This window comes from Cryptotermes secundus, unplaced genomic scaffold (assembly GCF_002891405.2).
Source record: "Cryptotermes secundus unplaced genomic scaffold, Csec_1.0 scaffold796, whole genome shotgun sequence".
Classification (NCBI taxonomy): domain Eukaryota; kingdom Metazoa; phylum Arthropoda; class Insecta; order Blattodea; family Kalotermitidae; genus Cryptotermes; species Cryptotermes secundus.
This window is the reverse complement of record NW_019738886.1, coordinates 36,185-58,471: the sequence shown is the minus strand read 5'-3', so window position 1 is coordinate 58,471 and position 22,287 is coordinate 36,185. Positions and strand designations below refer to the sequence as shown.

Genomic DNA, 22,287 nt, shown 5'->3' with positions numbered 1-22,287 from the left:
GGTAATAGCGAAGTGCTGCTTGCGGCTGTTTATAAATCTCCAGGCAGATCCTGGAGTGATATTGACATCACTGAGCTCTTAAGCTTCAGACGAAAGTCTATTTTGGCACGTGATTTGAATGCTAAGTACCCATTTTGGAATAGAGTTTCAAACCCCTCAGGTTTGAAACTTATGGATTTATTTGATATGGACAAAAAAAATCGCAGCACAGTGCCCCACTCATTCCCCTGCGGGAAATGGTGACGTGTTAGACATTGTGGTTCACAAAAATATCAGAATGTCAGAGGTCGTCGTCTCTGATATTTTGGATTCAGATCACCTACCAATGGTATTTCACATACTGGATCACGTTAAAATTAGCAACCTTTCGGAACCCATTGAAAAATTTACAGATTGGGAGCGTTTTCAAAGCCTCGCTTCTGAATTAATATCACCTAAACTAGAAATTAATTCGGGGGTAGAAGCCGATAAAGCGGCACGCGGCTTTGCAGCCTCTATTGCTTCGGCATATAGGTTGTCGACAAGTAAAATTACACTTTCGGACATAAACAACAATCTTCCTGGTCTAGATCGTTTGATAAAATTCAAGCAGAGGCTACGAAAACTGTGGCAAGAAACCAGGGATCCAGCATGTAAAACGGCAGGCAATTGGGTCACCAAATCAATCAGGCGAATGACCCATAAAAAGGCACTTGAACGGTGGGAAACAAAAATAAGTAACGCTGAAGTCACACATAGGTGTATATGGCCCATTGCGAAATCTCTCCTTAAGAGAGACGGACCAAGGGCACCAACTGCTATTCATGGTTCTTCTGGCCTAAAATTTCATCCTTCTGAAAAAGCCAACGAAATTGCCGACTGTTTGGAAATTCAGTTCACGCCACATGACCTGTGCGACGAAAACCATGAAGAGCGGGTGGAGGCTAGAGTTCAAGCTCTGCTGGAAGCCTTGGATGAAAACCCCCGTCTAAGGATCAGACCATGTGACGTTCAGAAATTAATAAAATCCCTGAAATTAAGAAAGGCCTGTGGAATTGACGGCATCCCAAATGAATGCCTCAGGCACCTTCCAAGGCGACCATTGGTTCACCTATCTCACTTATTCAATCACTGTTTTCGGCTCTCTCACTTTCCAAATACTTGGAAGGAAGCAAAAATTATAACTTTACCTAAACCGCGTAAAGACCCGAAATTTCCTCAAAATTTACGTCCGATCAGCCTCCTGTCCACGACAGGAAAACTATTCGAAAAAGTAATTTTGAAATTCCTCCGTAAACACATTTAAGAAAGAGGCCTGCTCAGCGCAAGTCAGTTTGGTTTTCTTGCACGTCACAGCACGACATTGCAATGTATGAGGCTGGCGGACCATGTGACCCTTAATTTCAACAATAAAATGTATACAGCTGCAGTGTTCTTGGACATCGAAAAAGCCTTTGATACCACGTGGCACTCAGGCTTGCTGTATAAGTTATCAAAATTGGAATTCTCGAACAGTTTGACCAAACTTATTGGGTCCTTTCTCTCTAAACGTAAATTCAGGGTCTCTGTTGAAGGCGAAATATCGACGCCAAGGGAAATGCAAGCAGTGGTTCCACAAGGTTCGGTCCTTTCCCTTACTCTTTTCAACTTGTATATTAATGATGCCCCCAAAACACAAGGTGTTCACCTGGCCCTCTTTTGCGGACGACACCTGTCTATATGCGACAGTTCGCAAAGAGGGTTTTATTGTTAGAAAACTCCAGCGTGGTCTCAGCTCAATAGAGACCTGGTTTGAGTGCTGGAATATAAAAATTAATGAAGATAAGACTCGGGGGATCTACTTCACTTGTGGTCGTCGACCGCATGAACTTTGTCTTACTCTAAATGGAAGAAATATTCCATTTGTGTATAGTGCAAAATATCTATGTGTAATCTTCGATAAGAGAGTGACTTGGAGATTACACATAGGAATGATCGAAGCCGAGGCCTTCAGAACATTCATTAGAGTATATTCCCTATTCAAAAGTGAGCGATTGAGCGCTAACATTAAACTGACTCTCCATAAAGCTCTTATTAGATCCGTAATGACTTATGCTAGTCCCGCCTGGGATTTTGCGGCAGACACCCATCTAGTGAAATTGCAGCGCCTGCAAAACAAGGTTCTCCGCACCATTGGCAATTTTCCGAGGTGCACACCGGTCCCCGATTTACACATGGCATTCAAAATCCAGTACGTATATGACTTTATAACAAAATTATGCAGGCAAAAAGCAGAAGTCATACAAAATCATGAGAATGAGGATGTTCGCAACATAGGACAAGGCGAAGCCCGCCACAGAAAGCATAAGAGGCTTAGTCTTGGCGGCGGTCAGGCATACGACCGTTCAAATGACTAGACTGTCGTGGTAGCGAATAATACTGGGAATAGGGCGTAATCTGCTGTACTGAGCCTGGACTGACAGGGGCCTTGCATATATTGTACATAATTTTTTTTTAATTGCTTCATTTTTGGTCCGTTACACTATCAATCACAAAGTCAATAGAAAGTCCGTCGAGTGTAACAATGTTTTTAGGTCACTTCTTTATCACATTTGCCTTACATGTTTCGGTTTAATAAAACCATCATCAGAGGCACATATTACAAACACATGAAAACACTGGCGTTGTTTAAATGTACACAGTATATATGCTGCGTGGACGCTGCTACAATTGTCGATGTGTAAAAGCACAACACTTGCTAGGAATATTGAATGCACGTTCAACTCTCGCATTCCATCCGAAATTGCCCTCAAATTAAACCGTCAATGTTAAAATATTTAAAAGTTTAAAACTTTAAAACATTTTACTTCAAATGTTTTAAACTTTAAAACATTTTACTTCAAATGTTTTAAACTTTTAAATATTTTAACATTGACGGTTTAATTTGAGGGCAATTTCGGATGGAATGCGAGAGTTGAACGTGCATTCAATATTCCTAGCAAGTGTTGTGCTTTTACACATCGACAATTGTAGCAGCGTCCACGCAGCATATATACTGTGTACATTTAAACAACGCCAGTGTTTTCATGTGTTTGTAATATGTGCCTCTGATGATGGTTTTATTAAACCGAAACATGTAAGGCAAATGTGATAAAGAAGTGACCTAAAAACATTGTTACACTCGACGGACTTTCTATTGACTTTGTGATTGTACATAATAGTAAGAAATAAGTGTGTATTGTAAATCTATGTAAATACAGACAGTGGACATATTAAAACAGACTGACAGACAAATGACAGAACCGACCTCTCGTCAGAGAGGGCGCCCCACACAGACAAGACAATAACTTTCATTCAAAAGAAATGTCTGGTCGTGATCCCCAGCTGGGGCTCGACACCAAGACAGACAGACTGACTGACCGTCAGTTGTAACATGACATTGACTATGACTTTGATGCATGATAATGTGGGATGTTCCGACAATATATTACATGTCTTTGCTCTTGCTCTCTTTTACACTACATGTTTCGGCCTCAAACGGCCATCATCAGGTGTATATTCTTACGTTGCTGCCACACTGCTGAGCCGTCCCACCTCGCCGAAGACGGCCGGAGCTCACAATCGAATGTTTGTTGCGTGGTGTTCCAATGCCTCCCCAATGTGGAAGGGGATCTCAAGGGAGGAACCAAGAGGGTTAGCTGGCATAGGCGTTAGGCAGTACAAGTAATCAAGCCCTAAGGGTTCGCTGGGCACACTGGAGTTTGCTTTCAACATTTTCCACAACACTAATATTTAACAACATGGCTTATATGAGTAAACGTGACTTACTTGGAATAAGAGACGCAGGCCCACTTCCACCACTCGTAAGGCCCATACTGAATAGAGCCTCCGGCTGACAACTGGTTATTACGTTTTAGATCAGATCCCTAAGTCTCCTGAATTCAGTAATTTATATCTTTAACTTGTTGAATCTGCGGTTGACGAAAGAGGGAGGTTAACTCCTCTTTTCGTTCTCAATTCCCAAAGTTATATTCTAATTGGCTATTCCCTGTGGTTGTGGGTGGGCCCATGGTATCTCATCGTTGCGTATTTGATAATATTACTATACTCCAGTGTCCCTGCAAAGCGACTTGCAGAAGTGCTATTGCGCATTCTGCTAAATCAGGCATTCTTAACCTAGATTGCCTGTCCAGGTGTTTACATACTAATGTAATTGCTGTAAAACGTTTGTCGCAAGTCTTGGAACATTTAAGCAATGCCTTTTTTTACTTTTAGTCTCAAAATTGCTCCACAACAGATACATATCTCTCAAACCAACTATGCAAGCTAAATGTTATAAATTTTAAATGTTTTAAATTTTAGACTGGGTGTAGTGTGACAGCAACGTAAGAGTATACACCTGATGATGGCCGTTTGAGGCCGAAAAATGTAGTGTAAAAGAGAGCAAGAGCAAAGACATAATANGTTTACACTTTACAATTGTCACTATCACACTTAATGTTCATGGCTATATGAAGTTGGTTTCACTTACTTGAGCTGAGAAAACAGATGCTCGCCATCGCCAACCAACGCCCACTCATGGCCATCGCTCTCTCGGCGATAGCCTCCCGCTGAAGTCTTTAAGTTACTTAATAATATTCAAAAGGCAAAGAGGTAAAAGGTTTCTTTTCTGATTGATTCTTCTAGGGTTTATATAACCTCTTTTTGCTGATTCTTTGTGTTCCGGGTATATTGGCCCGCCTATTCTGACGTGATTTTGGGTCGGTGTGGCCCAATCATTGGCTGTATATCTAGAAGGGGTTGACTCTTTCGGGTTTACCGCCTTCTCCGACTCAGCGTTTTCCTCCTGCCATAGTGTTTATGTCCTACTTCATATAGCTTCTTCCTCAATGTCAGCGTTATTACGCTGCCGTGCTAGCATTCTGATTACTAAGGTATTGCCTGTTACACTTCTTCGCAAACCCAAGCTTCCTGGTATGTTTCATCATTTCTGTTTCTTAATCTTACAGTCTAAATACTATTATTCAAAATTTACCCACAAAAAAAAAACTATATCTACATGTACGTGACCTTTGCGCCATTATAGGCAGTATTTAACACAGACAACTACTAGCGTGTACCACATAAGAAGGTTTTCAAACAACTAACTGCTAACAGACAAGCGACGAATCAACAATGCACAGAATTTGTTATAAGTTACTTGTGATTGGCTATAAAAATAGAATTAGAAGTGTAATTTGAATTCCTTGATGTAATGCAGTAGAATTTCGGCAAAGGTTTTTGTAACTTTTAGCTTTAACTTTTTAAGTTATCTTGGGTTCACAGTAGAGAAGTTAGATGAAGGGTAATGTTTGTAGTACAATGCGGAAGGGCGATGTCAGTAAGAAATTGTCGCATTGCTTAGACCGCTGATTCACGCGGAAGAGGCGGCAAGCAGCTGTACGGCCAAAACGTACAGAGTGCCGACTCAGCGAGACGGCCTGAGGAGATCCAACCCTCTTTATCAAGCTGACCAACGAGAGATGGACCCTTGGGGGAAAATTCGCTCTAGTGAAGGGGCGGAGCTTACCCCAAAGACATGAGTCAGCAGGGGAAAGGTTATAAAGTTGTTAACACAACTTGAGGATCTTTTCGGATCAAACAATCAATCTTTTGATTATCTATCGACTATCTATAGTCAATCTATCGATCAACGTAACTGAGTGTACAATGTTAAGCGAGTAGCCAGCCAGAGACCCGGAGGGCCAAAACCAGGGTCGTAACAGACCAAGTGAGGGGACACCATCAGCTTCCTACACTAAGTAAGTGGAACTGTTCATATCAGTCATGGATATACAGTGAGATATTAGTAAAGTGTCATGTTACAAGGTTAGGGCAGAGAGAGAGAGGCCCTGAGTGGGGACGTAAGAATTACGTCGAGAGCTAGGGATGGTGAACCCAAGTGTATTTTTCTCGAAATTACAATGTGTACGTAATCGACAACTGTCGGCTACGAAAGTGATATGTATATATAGTGTATATATTAGTAGACGGAAGTAGACCAAGTAAGGGGGATGCATGTGTTAATGACTTACCATACAGTCTACCTCTATTTCCCCGATCTCCCGTACATCTCCTGTTAGAGAATACTGTGAACTCACAGCCAAGAGGTAGCTAACGAGGAAAGTACCGAGTGCTTATCCTTGCAACTAGCCTTTCCCCGAGGGCGCAACGGCATGGATGGCGGAAGAGGCGGAGAGATTCCTCCACGCCCCCTTCGTGCCATAACATATGGTGACAGCAGTGGCATACCTCCATCCATTATACATAACGGGAAACTGGCTTCGATCGGGTCTTTGAAAAGAAAGGAACGTGATGATACGCTTCATTTAGGCAGTGCTGATAGTTCAGAAGATGTGTGTGAAGATATTAATATCAGTGATTCTGGTACCATTTAAGAAATATCTAGTGATAGCTATTCAAAGAAAAAATACTTTCGTAAATATGACAAGAGTTATTTGGAACTTGGATTTACTTGGTCTGGCAATGAGAGTGAACCAAAACCTCGGTGCGTTGTTTGTTACGAAGTGCTTTCAAACGAGCGCATGAAACCCACGAAATTGAAACGGCACTTAGAGATGAAACACGCAATTGTAAAAAGCAAACCTGTGGATTTTTTCAACGATGTGTTGAAAAAATGAACAAAAAAAATGAAAGTTGTTTCTATTGTAGGTCCAGCAACTAAGAAGGCCTTAGAAATTTCCTATATTACAAGTCTTCATATCGCGAAGAGTGGCTCACCTCATTCTGTAGGTGAGACCTTAATACTTCCAGTCGCAAAAGATATAGTTAAAACAATGTTTAGTGAAAAATTATCTAAGGATATTGATTTAATACCACCCTCAAACGATACAGTTACACGCCGAATCAATGACATGGCTAATAACGTAGAATCTGAACTAATCAGTAGAATAAAAGAAAGTCTATTTTATTCACTTAAGATAGACGAGACAACAGACGTTTCGAATGATGCGCAGTTGATTTGTTATATGAGGTACGAGTTTCACAATGTCATTCATGAAGATATGTTATTTTCAAAGACTTTGCCAACTCGTACAACTGGAGAACAAATTTTTAAAGTTCTTAATGAGTACATGCAAGAGCATGAAACTGATTGTAAAAGATGTGTAGGTTTTTGTTTGGATGGGGCTCGTTGCGCTCACCGGTAGGCATAGTGGCATTGTAGCTAAAGTCAGAGATGTGGCTCCTGATGTTGCCTGGACCCATTGTTTCATTCACAGGGAAGACTTAGTGGCCAAAGGCATGTCATCTAAATTCAAAACCGTGNTATTTTAAAATATAAGTATACTGGTATTAAAATATGCTAAAAGAATGATAAATTTGCTTTCGAAGGGAACAAGAGTAAGATCGTCCGCAGAAGNAAGATAATCAACTTTATTAAGGCAAGGCCTCTGAATAGCAGAATATCTTCATTACTTTGCGAAGACATGGGTAGTNTCCGCAGAAGTGTTCTGACTTATAAAAGTGGTCCCCACTTCAGAAAAGTTTGAGAAACACTAGTATAGATCCCTTAGTCTCANTTCATTCTGAAGTTCGCTGGCTTTCACGGGGTAAGGTGCTCACAAGTCTCTTTGAATTAAGACAGGAAGTCCTGTTATTTGTAAACGAATTAACACGCAATTTCTTGCCGATGACATGTGGCTAAGTACATTGGCATAGNCTCATACCTACACATCAATTTGGCTTCAGAAAAGGTCACGGAACGATCGAACAAATATATCGATTAGTAAACCAAATTCATAGTGATTAGAAGAAAGGCGCTACTGCTTAGANGTGCCCATGATAAAATAAAGGGGTTTGAGAGGAAACTTGGTTTGTGAGTCAGTTGTGTAAAATAGAGGAATTTTTCACCATTTCCAACTCTAGAGTCTCTNCCTTCGATAAAGTATGGCACATAGGCTTATTATACAAACTTAAGTGTGCTCTTCCACATCCAATGTATTCTCTATCGAAGTCATACGNAGTTGAAAATGATCTCGTTATTGAAAAAGAAATATGCAATGACATAAGTTGGCATCTCGAAACTCTGAGATCACAGTTCGAAATTTATTTTCCAAGTAAATATGACGAATTTTCATGGGTCCGTGATCCTTTCCATTGCAATATTGAAAATAACAAACTTTCATTGAACGAAAGAGAACAGTTAATTGACCTCTCAAATGACATCGGACANGGCTGACTTGCCAGAAACCGGACAAACAATGCTTGCCACCTATGCCAACGACACAACAATACTAGCGTCTCGTGAGAACCCTACTGAAGCATCCCGGATACAGCAAACACACTTAGACCAATTCGAAGAATGGCTACAACGACGGATAATTAAGGCCAACGAAACTANGAAATTCCAAGCAGAAGGTATGGTTAATTTCTGGACCTCATCACCAGTGAAAGGAGAATATAGTGAACTGTACAATGGTGCTTTGAAGATTATAATTCAGTTTGCTTCTACGTATCTATTTGAGAAAGGGTTTTCATCACTAACTCAAATAAAAACAAAGTACCGAAATCGACATGATGTATGTGACGCTTTCCGTCTTAAGCTTACCAGCTACCNATTGGCTAATTGGCAGAAAGTCAGAACTGTCTACAGAAAATAAACTCCTAGTTTACAAGACAATACTGATGCTTATTTGGACTTACNGCAAGAATCGGCAGGCTCACCCATCTCATTAATGTGAGTACCAACATTTATGTATTTTTTTAGTTAATAAGTTAAAGATGTTCCAAATGCCAATAGCCTTGAATTATTAAAAACANACATCCTGATCTAGGCATATCCACAGTACGGGAAGAAACCACAAACATTAGCCGTAAATATAAATACAAGATAATAGCATATCCAAATGAACTGGCAACCACACTATTAAACGATGCATCTGAGCCCAGAAGACTGAAAAGTCATAAACCAAAAGACCTAACAACGCGCTTCATATAAATGCAATATACAAAATAACGAAGTCACACTCGAAATAGAGCCGTAGAGAATGCTCAATGGAGCATTACTCTCCCCGACATGTTCTCTCTTAGCAGTTAAGTTTTAGATTAAATATAACATAAGATGTACTTATAGCCCATTGTACAAATACAAGGAGATACAAAAATAAAAAATAATGTAAAATCTGTATTATGTATCGGTGTGAAACATGGAATGTAACAAAGAAAATTACAAACTGCCTGAAGGTATTTATCAATAAATGTTAAAGACGAATCCTTCGCATCTTTTGGCCAATGGTTGTTACAAATGAAAACTATCAAAGGAAGAACCAGTAGCCGCAGCAATAGAAATAAGGAAATGGAAATGGATATGTAAAGATCAGAGTGCAACAGAGACAAGCCATGCATTAGAATCCCCAGGGGTAGTAATGAAGAGGCACACCAAGAACAACCTGGGGGAGAACTGTTCAAGAAGAGGCCCCAAAAGCAGGAAAGATCTTGACAGAGGTCAAGAGCCTTATCTGGGAATAGAGTCCATTGGATATGTTTCGTGGAAGCCCTATGCTCCAAAATCCAGTAAAAAGTACTGAAAGAAGGTATGAATGAATATATCCACTCGCCTATATGCCTTCATGACACAGTGTTTAATTAGTTAAGCACAAGGAAAAGTTTACTTTTACTTTGGCACCATAAACCAACAATTTGGAGAAAAAACAAACTAAAAAAAAAATAAAATCTCTACGGTCTATTTCACAGTTTTTCACCCAGACGGCATTAATTTGCTTACAAAAAATATATTTTAAATATATGGGGCTCACAAGTGCTTGACCTGCACCAAAAGAATAATTAAGCATTGGGCACCAGCAAGGCTACCCCGCCGTCTACCAACTGCAATGGAAATCATGTTACTGTGAACAAAAAGATGCCCATAAATAATAAATTCCAAGATATCCAGAATCTCAAGGCTTTCGACAACATACTCGTACCTTTCATATCAGCAAGCAAAATGTTCGACAGCCATAAGCAAAACTGTCCGACAAAGTCTCCATTAGAAACTTCAGCAAACTCCAAATGGAAGAGAGAATTAACACTAAGGCTGTCCGTGGTTCGAAACTTTAAAACCATTTGAAGCTGATGCTTAAGCAGCATTCTTGAGGATTCGGTGGATAAAGGAAGTATTATATTTAAGCATCTTGTTGCACTCTACATGACAAATAATTCAAACTCCGTCTCAAGTGCAAACAATATATATTATGTCTTTGCTCTTGCTCTCTTTTACACTACATTTTTCGGCCTCAAACGGCCATCATCAGGTGTATACTCTTACGTTGCTGTCACACTACACCCAGTCTAAAATTTAAAACATTTAAAATTTATAACATTTAGCTTGCATAGTTGGTTTGAGAGATATGTATCTGTTGTGGAGCAATTTTGAGACTAAAAGTAAAAAAAGGCATTGCTTAAATGTTCCAAGACTTGCGACAAACGTTTTACAGCAATTACATTAGTATGTAAACACCTGGACAGGCAATCTAGGTTAAGAATGCCTGATTTAGCAGAATGCGCAATAGCACTTCTGCAAGTCGCGTTGCAGAGACACTGGAGTATAGTAATATTATCAAATACGCAGCGATGAGATACCATGGGCCCACCCACAACCACAGGGAATAGCCAATTAGAATATAACTTTGGGAACTGAGAACGAAAAGAGGAGTTAACCTCCCTCTTTCGTCAACCGCAGATTCAACAAGTTAAAGATATAAATTACTGAATTCAGGAGACTAAGGGATCTGATCTAAACCGTAATAACCAGTTGTCAGCCGGAGGCTCTATTCAGTATGGGCCTTACGAGTGGTGGAAGTGGGCCTGCGTCTCTTATTCCAAGTAAGTCACGTTTACTCATATAAGCCATGTTGTTAAATATTAGTGTTGATAAAAGTGTTGTGGAAAATGTTGAAAGCAAACTCCAGTGTGCCCGGCGAACCCTTAGGGGAGAATAATCATGTAACAAGTAATTGCCTAGGAAGATAGTCCGACAATATGGCTGTCGTTATGGTGTATGTGTTAAGATTACTGGTAGTGTGTAGACTACGCACATTTGCGTTATAGTTACGACTAATGATTTTTGTGATAAATATAGTATGTGGGCTTTCAATATGGATAACTAAGGGCAAATTATTTTAAGGGCGAAACTTTACGATAGGATAGTGTAGTAGTATGTAATGAGTAGTATGAAATGGAGACAGGAAAAAGGTTCATGTTAAACGAGGAATAATTGCATATCCTCATTAGTCGAAACAGAGAGAGAGAGAGAGAGAGAGAGAGGCCTACATCCCCGAAGGGGAGAACATAAGGAAGTGTAGCATGAAGTAAAGACACTATGCAGACCCGACTGTAGGTCGGTCTTGTTAAGATTGTAAATAAGAGTGTAAATAGACAGAGTAGTTAGAGTAGGATGTACCGGGATTGTGATTCACACCTCTATAATCACCTTTCCACGACCGATCCCGAGCGATCCTGACCCAGCGAGGGCAGAACTGACATAGGTAGCAGCAGCAGCCGAAGGCAACGAAAGACAAGGGTGAGAGACCAGAAATGAACTGGGATAGTAGGGTCACTTGCCACGCAGGCAGCGTTTAGTAGCCTTGATATCAATGCCCCCTTAAGATGTAATAAATGGTAACAGTGGCGTTACCAACATTCGAGCCAATATAGGAAAATTCCTCAGAATGAGTTATATGTTGCTACCTGCAGACTATATGAAGAGTTGTCAGGAGGGCTATGACAATATGTCAGGGGGTAGTTCCCATCATAGAGATGACAGACGATAGGTAGAGGCGGGTCAGACCAGGCACGCCCGCTCAACGCCAACAATAATAAGAGGTGACAAGGATGAAAGGGCCAGCCAACAGTGAGCGCTCGAGTACCGCGCTACCGGCCCTTAGTATTTTCACCAACCTTCGTACGAGATAAAGATGGTGGCAGCTTTATGAGAGAAGGAAGCCCAGAAACTGGAGAATCCTAGCTGAGGGTAATCTAGGATTATGGTGTTAACTCCTTACAGCGTAAGCTGTGGTGGTAAGGAGGGGTACCTCCACGCCACCCGTCACCACGGCATTACAGTATCCCATTTGGTTGCCTCTCAGTTTGTATTCCTAAATAAACTTTTGGATTTGTTGTCTTTGTTATCTGGAATTGATTTTCCAGTTTCAGCAAAATTTCCTCTATATGTCTTTCATCCTCTCTCGTTATTATCCCGTCATCCACATGAAGGGCCATGAACAGACTATTGGCATCATTCTTAATGCAGTGGTCACATTTTAGTTGGTTTAGACCTTCTTCTTTTAGGAAGGTTGTCAACTTCTTGTTCCATTGCCATGGTGCTTGTCTTAGGCCATATAATGCCTTTTTCAGGAAACATATAATGCCAGTGTTCTTGTATCCTTCTGGTATCTCCATGTAGTTTTCCTCCTCAAGGTCTCCATATAGGAAGGCAGTCTTCACATCAAAGGTTACCACGTTCATATTCTTACGTACTGCTATGGCAAACAGTACTCTAAAAAAATTCATGACAACAACTGGGCTAAAGGTATCCTTGAAATCTATTTCCCCTTCCTTTTGTTGGCATCCTCTCACAACCAACCTGGCTTTGTTTCTTCCATCATCCTTTATTTTAAAAAACCCATTTACTAGTCAGAATTTTCTTACCCATTGCTTTCTCTCTGTTTACATGTATCCGAGTTTTGTTTTGGCAGAGCGAATCCTTTTCTTCTTTAATGGCTTTCTTCCACTTTTCGCTGTCTTCACTCTCCATGCACTCATCATGTGTATAGGTGAGCATAGCCTCCTTTTGACTATCTGTGTGATAGTCTTGGTACTTTGGGTGCATTTGAATGTTTCTTCTTTGTCTCAATGCATATCCATGTTTCTTTGTCCATTTTTTTCTTTCCATTATCCTTTACAAACAATCCATTTTCATGTAGTATGTATCAAATCAGTCTTCACATTTGTCATATTCAGCCGTGTCCCCCGTCTATAAGGGTAAGGGACAGGCTCATAAGAAACGACTTGCTTGTTGGCGTGGTGCAGTATGCCTCCCTAGGATTGGGTAAGGGATCTCGAGAGAGGAAAATCCAGGTCAGTACGACAGGCCAAGCTGGATGGATCAAGAAATAGGCAATCTGGAATTTAAAGAGTGTAGTTTGAAAAACGTTTCGTATGTTCCAGAACTCAGCAAAAACCTGCTGTCAGTGCACTGTATTACAGAAAGTGATGGAGAGGTGTTGCTTACAAAAGAGAAAGTCCAGATACTCGAGGACAAAAATGTAATCGAAGGAATAAAGGATGAAAATGGATTGTTTGTAATTAAGTTTAGCGTGAGCAATGAAGCTATGATGACTCAGCAAGATACAAATGTAGAGTTGCACAGAAAGCTAGGTCACATAAGTTATGCGAATCTTAGGAAACTACAAGAGATACGCCAAGGGATACCAGAAAGTGTGAGCAAGTGTAAAAATTTTGATACATGTTCAGTTTGTATGCAGGCCAAACAAGTGAGACTCCCATTTGATACAGAAAGAAGTAGGGCTGGAAAGCCATTAGAGATAATTCATAGTGACGTGTATGGACCAATTGATCCCACCACTTATGACAATAAGAAATATTTCCTTACGTGTGTGGATGATTATACACATTTTTGTAAGATATACCTGTTAGAAAATAAGAGTGAAGTGTATACCTTTCTGAAGGAATATGTAAATGAAGCTGAGTGTCACTTCAATACAAGAGTGAGAAGAATAAGATGTGACAGTGGAGGGGAATATAAGAACAACGCCTTGAGAGAATGGTGTAAGAAGAAGGGGATTGTAATGGAATTTACTACACCATATTCGCCACAGCTAAACGGCACTGCCGAAAGGATGAACTGTATCATTGTGAAAAAGGCAAGAGCATTGATTTTTGACTCAGGATTAAGCAAGCGAATGTGGGGTGAAGCTGTACTCACTTCCTGCTAAACACACGTCCAACAGTGACAGTGAATAGAACGCCAGCGGAAAATTGGTATGGTAAAAGACCGTATCTGGCTGGATTGAAGATTTTTGGTTCAGAAGTGTACATTAAAATTCTCGGACCATTGGAAAAGTTGGACAGTTGTAGCAAGAAAGGAATATTCGTTGGATATGACACAAATGGCTACAGAATATGGGATCCAAATACTGAAAGGACCTATATCTCCAGAGATGTGACATTCACAAGTATACCTGCGACAACAAATAAACAAAAGGAAATGGAAAGAGTGTCGGATCCAAAAGACAAGCCAAATACTCCAGATCAGGAAGATAACGAAATCCAGCAAGAATCCGAAGCTGACAACAATGAAGAAGAACCAACAGATACTGAAGAGAATGAAGAAAATGAAAACGCTGACCACAAGGATAATGGAAAGAAAAACAATGGACAAAACAAACACTGATATGAATTGAGACAAAGAAGAAACTTTCAAATGCACCCAAAGTACCAAGACTATCACACAGATAGTCAAAAGGAGGGTATGCTCACCTATACACATGATGAGTGCATGGAGAGTGAAGATAGCGAAAAGTGGAAGAAAGCCATTAAAGAAGAAAAGGGTTCGCTCTGCCAAAACAAAACTTGGATACATGTAAACAGAGAGAAAGCAATGGGTAAGAAAATTCTGACTAGTAAATGGGTTTTCAAAATAAAGGATGATGGAAGACACAAAGCCAGGTTGTTTGTGAGAGGATGCCAACAAAAGGAAGGGGAAATAGATTTCAAGGATACCTTTAGCCCAGTTGTTGTCATGAATTTTTAGAGTACTCTTTGCCATAGCAGCACGTAAGAATATGAACGTGGTAACCTTTGATGTGAAGACTGCCTTCCTATATGGAGACCTTGAGGAGGAAAACTACATGGAGATACCAGAAGGATACAAGAACACTGGCATTATATGTTTCCTGAAAAAGGCATTATATGGCCTAAGACAAGCACCATGGCAATGGAACAAGAAGTTGACAACCTTCCTAAAAGAAGAAGGTCTAAACCAACTAAAATGTGACCACTGCATTAAGAATGATGCCAATAGTCTGTTCATGGCCCTTCATGTGGATGACGGGATAATAACGAGAGAGGATGAAAGACATATAGAGGAAATTTTGCTGAAACTGGAAAATCAATTCCAGATAACAAAGACAACAAATCCAAAAGTTTATTTAGGAATACAAACTGAGAGGCAACCAAATGGGATACTGTAATGCCGTGGTGACGGGTGGCGTGGAGGTACCCCTCCTTACCACCACAGCTTACGCTGTAAGGAGTTAACACCATAATCCTAGATTACCCTCAGCTAGGATTCTCCAGTTTCTGGGCTTCCTTCTCTCATAAAGCTGCCACCATCTTTATCTCGTACGAAGGTTGGTGAAAATACTAAGGGCCGGTAGCGCGGTACTCGAGCGCTCACTGTTGGCTGGCCCTTTCATCCTTGTCACCTCTTATTATTGTTGGCGTTGAGCGGGCGTGCCTGGTCTGACCCGCCTCTACCTATCGTCTGTCATCTCTATGATGGGAACTACCCCCTGACATATTGTCATAGCCCTCCTGACAACTCTTCATATAGTCTGCAGGTAGCAACATATAACTCATTCTGAGGAATTTTCCTATATTGGCTCGAATGTTGGTAACGCCACTGTTACCATTTATTACATCTTAAGGGGGCATTGATATCAAGGCTACTAAACGCTGCCTGCGTGGCAAGTGACCCTACTATCCCAGTTCATTTCTGGTCTCTCACCCTTGTCTTTCGTTGCCTTCGGCTGCTGCTGCTACCTATGTCAGTTCTGTCCTCGCTGGGTCAGGATCGCTCGGGATCGGTCGAGGAAAGGTGATTATAGAGGTGTGAATCACAATCCTGGTACATTCTACTCTAACTACTCTATGTACACTCTTATTTACAATCTTAACAAGACCGACCTACAGTCGGGTCTGCATAGTGTCTTTACTTCATGCTACACTTCCTTATGTTCTCCCCTTCGGGGATGTAGGCCTCTCTATCTCTCTCTCTCTCTGTTTCGACTAATGAGGATATGCAATTATTCCTCGTTTAACATGAACCTTTTTCCTGTCTCCATTTCATACTACTCATTACATACTACTACACTATCCTATCGTAAAGTTTCGCCCTTAAAATAATTTGCCCTTAGTTATCCATATTGAAAGCCCACATACTATATTTATCACAAAAATCATTNAGTCTCCTGAATTCAGTAATTTATATCTTTAACTTGTTGAATCTGCGGTTGACGAAAGAGGGAGGTTAACTCCTCTTTTCGTTCTCAATTCCCAAAGTTATATTCTAATTGGCTATTCCCTGTGGTTGTGGGTGGGCCCATGGTATCTCATCGCTGCGTATTTGATAATATTACTATACTCCAGTGTCTCTGCAACGCGACTTGCAGAAGTGCTATTGCGCATTCTGCTAAATCAGGCATTCTTAACCTAGATTGCCTGTCCAGGTGTTTACATACTAATGTAATTGCTGTAAAACGTTTGTCGCAAGTCTTGGAACATTTAAGCAATGCCTTTTTTGACTTTTAGTCTCAAAATTGCTCCACAACAGATACATATCTCTCAAACCAACTATGCAAGCTAAATGTTATAAAAATACAATATGCGAGAAAGTCAAGAAATGAAAACACCCATGGTCACGACCCCACCAACAAATGACGAAGGAGAAAATGACAAGATTTCCTTACAGAGAAGCTGTAGGAAGCCTGCTATATATGACTTCTAAAACCAGACCCGATATGGAATTCGCTGTAAACGTGGAAATTCGAACCTAGGAAAATCCTGACAAAATAGCTGTTCAGAATGTAAAAAGACCGTTAGGTATGTGAAAGGTACACAAGATTCAGGAATAAAATATACCTCACCTGACTCCAAAACTGTGAAACTGGAAGCATTTAGTGATGCTGATTATGCAGGGGATGTAAAGGATAGGAAGAGTGTAACGGGATACGTAATTATGAGGTCAGGGGGCCCAATATCATGGTGCTCTAGGAAACAGAGTATTGTTGCATTATCAATCACTGAGGTTGAATATATTGCAGCAGCTGAGTGCTGTAAAGAATTGAAATATCTAAAGATGCTGATAGAGGAGTTGACAGGACAAAGGGTGGAAGCTGAACTGTGTGTCGACAATCAGAGTGCAATCAAGCTAATAGAATCTGTACAAGTAACGCGTAGGAGTAAGCACATAGACGTTAGGTATCACTACATAAATGAACAACTGAAAGAGAAACTGTTCTCAGTCAAATACTGTAACACTGAAACTCAGGTGACAGACATTTTAGCAAAAGCGCTATCACCAGAGAAATTTACTAAGTTTAGAGACATTATACTTAAGAAGAAATGTCTGATTGTGATAAGACTGAGAAAATTTTAATTACATGTACTAATTTTGTGATCTTAAGACCAAAATTACCAAGTGTTACTCAATTTAACTTTGTAAAACAGCTAATAATGTTGACAACATTTTGAAATTAAGGAGGAATGTTGAGAATCTAGTAATGTAAAAATGTTCAAGTTGGTAACAGGGATCTATATTCATTTGTTTTTTTTTGTATTATAATAAAAGTTCTTTTCATCCAATATGGCTGTTAAGTGATATGTAATCACGACACGAAGAAAATCAACAATCGGGACTTGAACCCGTGACTTCCAGCTTGTAGCATAGCTCCTCAACCACTATGCTACTGCGTGCCCCCGTTATGTTATAGTATTACAAAGAATCTAAAAAATATTAAACATAATGGGGAAACATGAAGTGGGTATCCCCAAATATATTGCCAACAAAATAAAGGCAAAAGGCCTCCAGAAACTCCGTTGGTACTATCCGATGTGCCAGAAGCAATGCCGTGACCAGAATGGTTTCAGATGCCATATGATGTCAAAATCTCATCAGCGACAACTTCTTCTATTTGCTGATAATACAGATAAATACATTAATAATTTCTCCAAAGAATTTGAAAGCGGTTATCTGGAACTACTAAAACGTCAGTTTGATAGAAGAAGTGTTCATGCAAAGTGTGTATACCAGGACTATATCTCCAAGAGTCATCATATGCATTAGAATTCTATGCAGTGGGTAACATTGACAGACTTTGTTAAATGGCTTGGAAGGGAAGGAAAGTGTGTTGTGGAAGAGACTGAAAAAGGATGATATGTACAGTATATAGACCGTGACCCAGAAACCATTGCAATGCAAGATGGACAGAGATGATCAAGAGAAGATGATAACATTTATTGAAAACTAAATTGAGAAGAGAAAAGAATGTTCCAAGAATGACACTCTTGTCTTCGTGGAGTTTATGTGACCAAGTGAGAAACAGAAACAGAAACAAAAAGGGACAAGGACAAAAAAAATTAAAACTTTGGGTGCAAGTAATGCATTGAAGAATGACAACAAGAGAGGAGAGTGTTCCTCAGCAGTAAACAACAAAAACCCAAAGGAATCTGGAAGAGGGAGGGGTGAAAAGAGGAAATTATGAGCCCTAGATGAGATTATTAAAGATGAATGAACAAGAAAGAATGTATAAACAGAAAGGATTATTGATTGGTGGAAGGAATTGTTGTGAAAGTGATAGCAAAATGTCTGGGTAACAGATACTACAGAAGGAAAGGTGTTGTGACTGGAGTGCCAGATAAATATGTAGCTACTGTATCCATGTTAGTGGACACAAACTGAAACTGGACCAAGAACACCTTGAAACAATGATACCAGCAATAGGGCAACCTATGCATGTTGTAAATGGTGCTTATCGTGGTTGCAGTGCCATACTTAGGGAACTGGATGAGAAAAAATTCTGTGTGACTATTGAACTATCCTCAGGTCCTTTGAAGGGCAGAATAGTGGACAAAGTGGAATATTTATTTATTTACTTCATATCCATGGATCATTATACATGATATAAAACAATTCAAATACTTTACAATAATAAATAAGAATAATAATAAATAATGATATATTATAATAATATACTAAGATAATACAATGATGATTCTAATAATAGAACTGATATAATGATATAATTGTTTAACACATGACACTGCTGTATGCCTCAAGACCCGATCCTTCTATCCCGGCACAAAATACCCTGGTATCCTCGATCTTGTTCCTGTAAGAAAAAGATACAGAATAGGGCAGGATGCATTCCTATAACATTACTGATATTAAATCTACAAGTTAATTATTCTTGAAATATATGTTTACAAGTGATTAGAACTAGAATTTGCCCCCAAACAAGAGAAACTCGTCTATACTATAGAAATAATGCTCAAGTAGGAATGTTTTCAAAGTCTTTTTAAACTTGTATAGTACTGGTATCTCTTTAATATATTGTGAAAACTGATTTAATATACGAAGTCCAGTATTATTGAAATTGTTTTTGTATAGACTCATATTGCATGGCACTATGAAGAAGTTCTCTTTTTTCCTTGTATTGTGCGAGTGTATTCCTGAGTTGGTTATGAAAACCAAACTTTAAAAACTTTACAACACCAGGAAGCTGCTGTGATTGTGAAACGTTCAACTTTATGCATACTGCATTATAGGATATAAGCGTATGTATTTTAAATCAAAACACTGTAGCCGTCCGCCGACGTACAGCTGCCACGACTTTCGCTCGAGCTTGAGTTCTTTATCCCAGGGATACGGGTGTTTTGGATATGGGAGTGGAACACACTTCGAGGTTTATGAATCCGGGGGCTCCAGAACACACCGTGGATTGCAGTTTTAATTTAAGGTTTCATTAATGATCAATATTTACATTATTCTCCAAGCTAGCCACTCCATCCGCAGACTCGCTACCACTACTGTAAAACACTTCTCTGTTCTCCGTCTATCTTTCAACAACCGTCCTCCTCTGCTCCTTATAACTGACTGCCCTTTCTTTACCAGTACTCCAGTGGGCATAAAAAACAAGAAAATGAAAAGAGAAAGCCAAGGGTCGAGCCTGGCATCTGTCCTACATTCGTATGTTTCGAGAAGCCCATAAACTTTTTTAGGTCTTCAAGGCACATGAGCAGGGAACCCATGACCCTCCTGACCAGTCTCGCACAAGGTCAGTTCATGGCTTTATGATACCAGGAGCAAACTGGCGACATTAGGTACATTAGTGAAACCCTAAGCCTAAGGAGGACATTAGCTGAATTACAACTAGATGGTCCCGGGATGGTATCTCGCCGGAGGAGCGTCTCTCATGGTGTTAAACAATGCATATGTTGTTCATACCCTGAATTAAATAATTTTGGTGCAGGACATACGGTTACAACACCTGTTGTGATGGTAGTTTCCAGTTTGTAATGATGTTCCCTCAGAAGATGGCCCGCAAGGACCGAAACATGTAAGGGAGATAAGTTTTAACGTAGTAAAAACTTATATGTCACATTGGATGGAGTGGTTTGTATTTATAATTGTTACTGTGACGGACCAGAATGAAACAAATTGAAATCTCCAGTGAATTGTAGTGTTAACAATGAGAAGTTTAACTTTTGTTATTCATTTCATATAACTATAACGAATGATATAGGAGCTGTGATTTTGTGTCAGAGTTCAAGTCCCAGTAGGGTCAAGAATTTTCTCCATGTTGACCAGACTTGCTTTAGAGCCTACCCAGCCTTCTAAATCAAGGAATTATAAATGGGGATTTCGCTGTATTTATAATTTTGGATCACATGGCAATGTAGAATGATGAAGTGTTCCCAAAAACAGTGGCTAACTAGTCCCACCATAAGGTGATGAAATTATAGCTAGAATGAAGACATGTTAACCTTTAAGTGCTGAAGTGCCCCGTTTGTGCCAGTCTTGAGTAAGGTCGTCATGGCCAAAGTGCCCCCTTTGTGCCAGTCAGGCATTTAAACTCGCCTAGTGGAAGCACATGAACAGTCCTAACTCTTTATTTTTAAATGTAGTAATTACCAGACAGACTTTTGTAAAACCCTAATAGAGGAATTAAATTGATACCTAAATGAACAACAGCAAATAAAAATATACGTATGAGTTATTCCAAAACTTATCCACGATCCAGTAATTTTATTGCAGATTCTGCAGATAGGTATGTTAAAAATATATTGTAAAATTCGATGTACATACCTTTTTTGTTGTTACCTGCTTGATGTATATATAGGCTGAAATTATACTACAGTATTCGATTTCACTACGAACGCACAGAAAACAGACCGCACTGTGTATCTTAGCCAGGATGCAGCTGTCTGCTCATTCAAATAGAAGGGGCAATAAACTTTTGCAGCTCTAACAGAAGGTCTTAGCACTGAAGAAGGGACCCCTCTAGCTTTCTCTTGAATAGACATGCTTTCATTCTTCTGTCCTTCAGTCAAAAGATTCGAAAATCTGAAGAGTGTAAGCAGTGCTAGCAGAAGACCAAATGATTTTATTGCTTTAATTTGTTTTATGACACGAGGGACTGCTAAAATTCGTCAGAAATGAATTTATAATGCAGAACAACTCTGTTAAGAACTGGGACCCATTTTTGCAGTATGCATCAAAATTAAAACAAAAAAAAAATTAAAATAGAGTATAACATTTTGTATTAAAAATTTCAAATCTTCCGTTGTAATATGCGACACTATGTTCTCTGCTGATATAAACAAAGTTAATACCATCCATTTATCATAAAAATTGAGCAAGATACAGCATTTTAAAACACAACGCTTAAAAGTGATTAAGCGCCTAATAGGAACGGACATTTAAACGCAGAGTAGCAACGGGAATTTAAACGCGCACCAGCAGCGGGCATTTAAATAAACTCCGGCCAGCTCACGCTTACCGCTGTTTCGAAGTCCGGCGTTTAAAGGTTAACAACAGCCATGAAAGCCAGTAGGCATCTTGACTGAAATATGCTGGAAATAAGAACAGAGAACAAAAGTTTCTGTGAATTTTTTTCTCATAATGCAGTGTTGGCAAGTACTAGTTTTATTATATTCTTGAAATTAATATATGGAATGAATATTGATGTGAGTTGTGCAGAATGGCAATATTAAATTTTCATATTGTAAATTTCATGTGCTCTATTTCAATTGTGGGAACTGCCCATATTCAAACAAACGTTACAGTGACAACATGAGTATCATTGCTTAGTGACGGCGAGCAAACAGCCGTTGCTAGGCAAAATGTACAATAGGGACAGTGATGTCTTCTCAGTGCGGTCCAACGCAATGTTATAAAAGAGGAAGATATAGCTATATTAGAAGACAGCAATAAATACGGTAAAATCTGTCTTAAACAGAAATATTTTCAGG

The 22,287-nt window shown here is 39.6% G+C and overlaps 1 pseudogene; it reads left to right on the top strand.

Annotated features, from left to right (window-relative positions):
• Positions 1–17,779: 17,779 nt before the first annotated feature.
• LOC111871269 lies at positions 17,780–18,284 on the top strand (annotated as a pseudogene).
• Positions 18,285–22,287: the final 4,003 nt, after the last annotated feature.